This window comes from Urocitellus parryii, chromosome 2 (assembly GCF_045843805.1).
Source record: "Urocitellus parryii isolate mUroPar1 chromosome 2, mUroPar1.hap1, whole genome shotgun sequence".
Classification (NCBI taxonomy): Eukaryota; Metazoa; Chordata; class Mammalia; order Rodentia; family Sciuridae; genus Urocitellus; species Urocitellus parryii.
Window position 1 is genome coordinate 37797081 of NC_135532.1, and position 7382 is coordinate 37804462.

Genomic DNA, 7382 nt, shown 5'->3' on the forward strand with positions numbered 1-7382 from the left:
GAGACCAGAAATACTCAAAGAAATACTGTATCCTCTCTACAGACCTACCTACATGAGAATCAAAAGGTAGCCTGGTGAGCAAGGAATCATCAGCACTGCATTAAAAAACTGAAAAAAAAAATGAAGCTGCAATGTCACTAGGTTAAGAGAGCTTAAGCATCCAGAGTTTAGACAGCTTTTGAAGATCTTACTCTACTATAGCATTTACATTAGAGCTGGATTTGCCCTGGGACCAGAAAAGCTGGCAGTCCTTTGCAATCAGAGCTGTGAAAAAGGAAGAGTCAGACCAAGTTCAGTTTCTTTAGGGAATGGATAAAATTTTGATGTTTTCTTTTTTGTAAATTAGATGATTTTTTCAAGTATAAAACATTTTTTCACACGACTCTCAAAAATTCCTTAAGCCTTTGGCATGTGGTCCACAGTATTCAAGGTATAAAATGGTGAAATCATAACCTCAGTCAAAGATGTAGAAACCACAGCATTCTTCATAGAATTAAGAGAGCTGGAGGTACTGGTTAGGAAGAATAAGGCATGGATGAAAGTGCTACAGGGGCAGGAACAAAACTGAGTCACCAACACCTTCACAGGGCCTGGTTCATAGTAGGCAAAGATAAATATTTGAAAATGAATGATCAAGTAATAGGTAAGCCAGAAAATCAAAGTATCAGGGGGATAACAAAACTGGATTTAAGTAAATAAAACCCTAAGAGATCAGAATTCAAGAAATTAGATTAAGTATAAAAGGCTCTAGGTCCTAGTAAGCAGAATACAGGTTCAGTCACAACAATGGCTGGGGCTGGAGGTTTGGCTCAGTGGTAGAATGCTTTCCTGGCATGTTGACGCCCTGGGTTCAATCCCAGAACCAAAACCAAACAACAAATAATGCCCCCCCCACTCCACCCCCCCAAAAAAACCTCATAGTGGCATTTACTCTCTTCAATGCATTTACTACTGACCTAGGTGGCATCACATTTCTAGATATTTTTTCCAATTTATTATGAAAATTTACAAACATATAGCAAAGTTGAAAGCGAACACTGTATACCTGCAAACTAGACTACTGTACCATTGACATTTTTTTTTTTTTTTTTGAGAAGGAGTTTCACTATGTTGCCCAGGCAAGACATAAACTCCTGGGCTCAAGTGATCCTCCTACTTCAGCCTCTCAAGTAGCTGGGATTCCAGACCTGTACTACTGTGCCCAGTTTTTGTTTGTTTTGATACACTTAAAATTATAGAGGCCAGTGTGGGCACACCCTGTAATCTCAGCAACTTGGGAGGCTAAGGCAGGAGAATCACAAGTTCAAGGCACCTGAGTGACTTAGCAAGATCCTGTCTCAATAATAAAAAGATCAGAGGATGTGGCTCAGTGGTTAAGTGCATGGTTAACTGCATGCATCTGGCTGCTGGGGATTGGTTGCCTTCTGCAATTTTTTCTAGTAGCAGGGCAAATGAAATTTTATTATTGTTATAATACAAAGGATTGAACTAGGGGTACTCCACCATTGAGCTACATCCCCAACACTTTTTCAGTTTATTTTGAGACAGGGTAAATTATGGAGGCTAGCCTTGAACTTGGAATCCTCCAGCCTTAGTCTCCCAAGTCGTTGGTATTATAGGCCTGAACCACAGCACCCAGCACAAATTCTTTTTTTTTTCTTAAGTTTTTTTTTTTTGATTAGACACAATACCTTTATTTTATTTATTTATTTTTATGTGGTGTTGAGGATCGAACCCAGGGCCTCATGAATGCTAGGTGAGCGCTCTACCACTGAGCCACAACCCCAGCCCCCAGTACAAATTCTTAAAACCAATAAGCCCATAAGCCTTTTCTATTTCCTGAAATAGTGTTAGAAAGCATTTTTGAATGTCTTAAGATAGTAAAGTATTAGCCGGGAGCAGTGGTGTACACCTGTAATTCTAGCTACTCAGGAGGCTGAAGCAGATGGATCACAAGTTCAAGGTTAGCAGGGCAATTTAATTAGACCATCTCAAAATAAAAAACAAAGAAACTGGGAAGAAAAAAAAGGGGGGGGGGCTGGGGATTTAGCACACTGGGTTCAATTATCAGACTACAAAATACATAATATATAAATTTTAAAAGATAATAAAATAAATATTTACATTACCAGATTTTATGTTCATTTAACTGGCAGTTTGATGTGCAACACCCCAGATGCAGCCCCTAGCTTTGGAACATGGAACTTTACTCACATCCATGGAGTAGCTAGACATTGTGATGTCAGTAAACACTATATTAAAATACCCTTATAACATTTTAATTACAGAAATTGTTAATAATACATGGGAAAAGGATAATGTTGATCTTAGTAAATATAAAGGTGTGGAGATAATACCATGCACCATATTTGACCATAATGGAATGAAATTGGAAATCAATGATAAAAGAAGGAAGGAAAAACCCTACACCACATGGAAAATGAACAATATGTTATTGAATGATCAATGGGTTACAGAAGACATAAAGGAGGAGATGAAAAAATTCTTAGAGTCAAATGATAATACAGACACAACATACCGGAATCTATGGGACACAATGAAAACAGTTTTAAGAGGGAAATTCATTTCTTGGAGTTCTTTCCTCAAGAAAAGGAAAAACCAACAAATAAATGAACTCACACTACGCCTCAAAAATCTAGAAAAGGAAGAGCAAAACAACAGCAAATGTAGTAGAAGACAAGAAATAATTAAAATTAGAGCAGAAATCAACGAAATTGAAACAAAAAAACCATTGAAAAAATAGATAAAACTAAAAGTTGGTTCTTTGAAAAAATAAATAAGATAGACAAGCCCTTAGCCATGCTAACGAAAAGAAGAAGAGAGAGAACTCAAATTACTAACATACGGGATGAAAAAGGCAATACCACAACAGACACTACAGAAATACAGAAGATAATTAGAAAGTATTTTGAAACCCTCTATTCCAATAAAATAGAAGATAGTGAAGATATCGATAAATTTCTTAAGGCATATGATTTGCCCAGATTGAGACAGGAAGACACACACAATTTAAACAGACCAATAACAAAGGAAGAAACAGAAGAAGCCATCAAAAGACTACCAACCAAGAAAAGCTCTGGACCAGATGGGTATACAGCGGAGTTCTACAAAACCTTCAAAGAAGAATTAATACCAATACTTTTCAAGCTATTTCAAGAAATAGAAAAAGAAGGAGCTCTTCCAAATTCATTCTATGAGGCCAACATCACTCTGATCCCAAAACCAGACAAAGATACTTCAAAGAAAGAAAACTACAGGGGCTGGGGATGTGGCTCAAGCGGTAGCGCGCTCGCCTGGCATGCGTGCGGCCCGGGTTCGATTCTCAGCACCACATACCAACAAAGATGTTGTGTCCGCCGAGAACTAAAAAATAAATATTAAAAAATTCTCTCTCTCTCTCTCTCCTCTCTCACTCTCTCTTTAAAAAAAAGAAAGAAAAAAAGAAAACTACAGACCAATATCTCTAATGAACTTGGATGCAAAAATTCTCAATAAAATTCTGGCGAATCAAATACAAAAACATATCAGAAAACTTGTGCACCATGATCAAGTAGGATTCATCCCTGGGATGCAAGGCTGGTTCAATATACGGAAATCATTAAATGCTATTCACCACATCAATAGACTTAAAGACAAGAACCATATGATCATCTCGATAGATGCAGAAAAAGCATTTGACAAAGTACAGCATCCCTTTATGTTCAAAACACTAGAAAAACTAGGGATAACAGGAACTTACCTCAACATGGTAAAAGCTATATATGCTAAACCTCAGGCTAGCATCATCCTAAATGGAGAAAAACTGAAGGCATTCCCTCTAAAATCTGGAACAAGACAGGGATGCCCTCTATCACCACTTCTATTCAATTTAGTTCTCGAAGTACTAGCCAGAGCAATTAGACAGACAAAAGAAATTAAAGGCATAAAAATAGGAAAAGAAGAAATTAAATTATCGCTATTTGCGGATGACATGATAATATACTTAACAGACCCAAAAGGGTCTACAAAGAAGCTGCTAGAGTTAATAAACGAATTCAGCAAAGTGGCAGGTTATAAAATCAACACGCATAAATCAAAGGCATTCCTGTATATCAGCAACAAAACCTCTGAAATGGAAATAAGGAAAACCACTCCATTCACAATATCCTCAAAGAAAATAAGATACTTGGGAATCAACCTAACAAAAGAGGTGAAGGATTTATACAATGAAAACTACAGAACCCTAAAGAGAGAGATAGAAGAAGATCTCAGAAGATGGAAAAATGTACCCTGTTCATGGATAGGCAGAACTAACATCATAAAAATGGTGATATTACCCAAAGTTCTCTACAGGTTTAATGCGATGCCAATCAAAATCCCAACGGCATTTCTTGTAGAAATAGATAAAGCAATCATGAAATTCATATGGAAAAACAAAAGACCCAGAATAGCAAAAGCAATTCTAAGCAGGAAGTGTGAATCTGGAGGTATAGCGATACCTGAGTTCAAACTGTACTACAAAGCAATAGTAACAAAAACAGCATGGTACTGGTACCAAAACAGGCAGGTGGACCAATGGTACAGAATAGAGGACACAGAGACTAATCCACAAAGTTACAACTATCTTATATTTGATAAAGGGGCTAAAAACATGCAATGGAGGAAGGATAGCATCTTCAACAAATGGTGCTGGGAAAATTGGAAATCCATATGCAACAAAATGAAATTGAACCCCTTTCTCTCGCCAGCCACAAAAGTTAACTCAAAATGGATCAAGGAGCTAGATATCAAATCAGAGACACTGCGTCTGATAGAAGAAAAAGTTGGCTCCGATCTACATATTGTGGGGTCGGGCTCCAAATTCCTTAATAGGACTCCCATAGCCCAAGAGTTAACAACAAGAATAAACAAATGGGACTTACTTAAACTAAAAAGTTTTTTTCTCAGCAAGAGAAACAATAAAAGAGGTAAATAGAGAGCCTACATCCTGGGAACAAATTTTTACCCCTCACACATCAGATAGAGCCCTAATATCCAGAATGTACAAAGAACTCAAAAAATTAAACAATAAGATAACAAATAATCCAATCAACAAATGGGCCAAAGACCTGAACAGACATTTCTCAGAGGAGGACATACAATCAATCAACAAGTACATGAAAAAATGCTCACCATCTTTAGCAATCAGAGAAATGCAAATCAAAACCACCCTAAGATACCATCTCACTCCAGTAAGATTGGCAGCCATTATGAAGTCAAACAACAATAAGTGTTGGCGAGGATGTGGGGAAAAGGGTACACTTGTACACTGCTGGTGGGACTGCAAAATGGTGAGGCCAATTTGGAAAGCAGTATGGAGATTCCTGGGAAATCTGGGAATGGATCTACCATTTGACCCAGCTATCGCCCTTCTCGGACTATTCCCTGAGGACCTTAAAAGAGCGCACTATAGGGATACGGCCACATCAATGATTATAGTGGCACAATTCACAATAGCTAGACTGTGGAACCAACCTAGACGTCCTTCAATAGATGAATGGATAAAAAAAATGTGGCATCTATATACAATGGAGTATTATGCAGCATTAAGAAATGACAAAATCATAGAATTTGCAGGGAAATGGATGGCATTAGAGCAGATTATGCTAAGTGAAGCTAGCCAAGCCCTAAAAAACAAATGCCAAATGTCTTCTTTGATATAAAGAGAGCAACTAAGAACAGAACAGGAAGGAAGAGCATGAGGAAAAGACTCACAGTAAACAAGGACTAATGGGGGAGAGAAAGGGAGAGAGAAGGGAAAGCATATGGAAATGGTAGGAGACCTTCAATGATACACAAAATTATAAGAGGTTATAAGGGGCAAGGGGGAGGGGGAAAAAAGGGAGAGAATTGAACAACAGCAGAGGAGACAGAGAGGGAAGATGGGAGGGGAGGGGAGGGGGGATAGTAGGGGATAAGAAAGGTAGCAGAATACAACAGTCACTAATATGCCATTATGTAAAAATGTGTGTATGTAACAGATGTGATTCTGCAATTTGTATTTGGGGTAGAAATGGGAGTTCAAAACCCAATTGAGTCAAATGTATGAAAGATGATTTATCATGAGCTCTGTAATGTTTTGAACAATCAATAAAAAAAAAAGGATAATGTTGAATCCCCATGTACCAATCACCCAGCCCCAACAATGATCATCGTAAAATGCATTAAAGATTCACCTTGGCTGGATGAATAAATAATCTGTTCCTTTTTATTGCTGAGTTGTATTCCATTATAGGACCACCACAGTTTGTTTATCCATTTATACCCTGATTGCTTATTTGGGGAAAATTATGAATATATATTCATATGCATGTTTTCATGTGAATGTAAATTTCATGTCATTTAGATAAATACCTAGGAGTGAGATTATCAAGCCAGCACAGCTCAATATATTGAGAGAAAGCTCTCAGCTTGTGGTTTCTCTGTTATTTATGTAATATGAATAAATAAGTGTATATCTCTGTAATAGATACAAACATATGTATATATATATGAGTAATAATTAATATTTATAGGTAAATGTAGAATGTGCTTCTTTATACAATTTTAAAAAGAGCTCTAAAGTATTGTTTATTAATACTCCTTTACATAATAATTCTTTATGAATTACTAAGGTATCAGTTTGGCCTTTAATCAGTTTGCCCACTAGATTCTAAAAGGTAAACAGTAAATTTAGCATGACAAGAAAACAAAGTATCAGCCACATTTTTCTGTGTATTCTGGGTAAAACCTGTGTTTGTGGTTTCTATGAATGAAGCACAGTTCCAACCCTAACAGAGTCATTGGAAGCCAGTATTCTTGGGTAGCAAGATTAAAGAATGCAGCCTCATAAGTTATGATGCATCAGCATTAAATAAAAATGGTATATTGTTTCAATACAAAAAGATTATGAACAACTAAGGCACTGTAATAACAGAAGTGCTACCTATTTCTTACAGTGGAAGATATGAAATTAGCCAAGAATGATGCATTAACAGTAAAAACATGAAGAGATTATTCCTAGGTCTGAAAAGGAAGAGATGATTCAAGGACATGACAAGAATCTTCACATGCACTGATTAAGCAAATATGTAAGTACACATTGCTACCAATTACTCTGTATCTTCTTCAATAAATTACTATACCTCTTTTGGAACCACTTTCTAATCAAGTTGTTATATAGATAGAAGCACTGCAAAATATATTTGCCCAGAGCCCCATATACCCTAAAGTCAGCCCTGCATGAAATATAGTTTCTATAGAAGGCAGGAAAAATGCCTTCTTGCAGAATGAGTTGACACTCTAGCAATCATCTTTAATGACCAATGAATTTGTCAGTATTATTAAAACAATAATTTTGGATT

General features: G+C 36.7%; 1 long non-coding RNA gene across 1 annotated transcript in view; it reads left to right on the top strand.

Annotated features, from left to right (window-relative positions):
• LOC113186257 (uncharacterized) overlaps positions 1–7103 on the top strand; it is a 69369-nt gene extending 62266 nt beyond the window's left edge. The window contains exon 4 of the long non-coding RNA XR_003301257.2: positions 6978–7103. This is a non-coding gene — a long non-coding RNA (uncharacterized LOC113186257). The remainder of the gene's footprint in view (positions 1–6977) is intronic.
• The last annotated feature ends 279 nt before the right edge of the window (positions 7104–7382 follow it).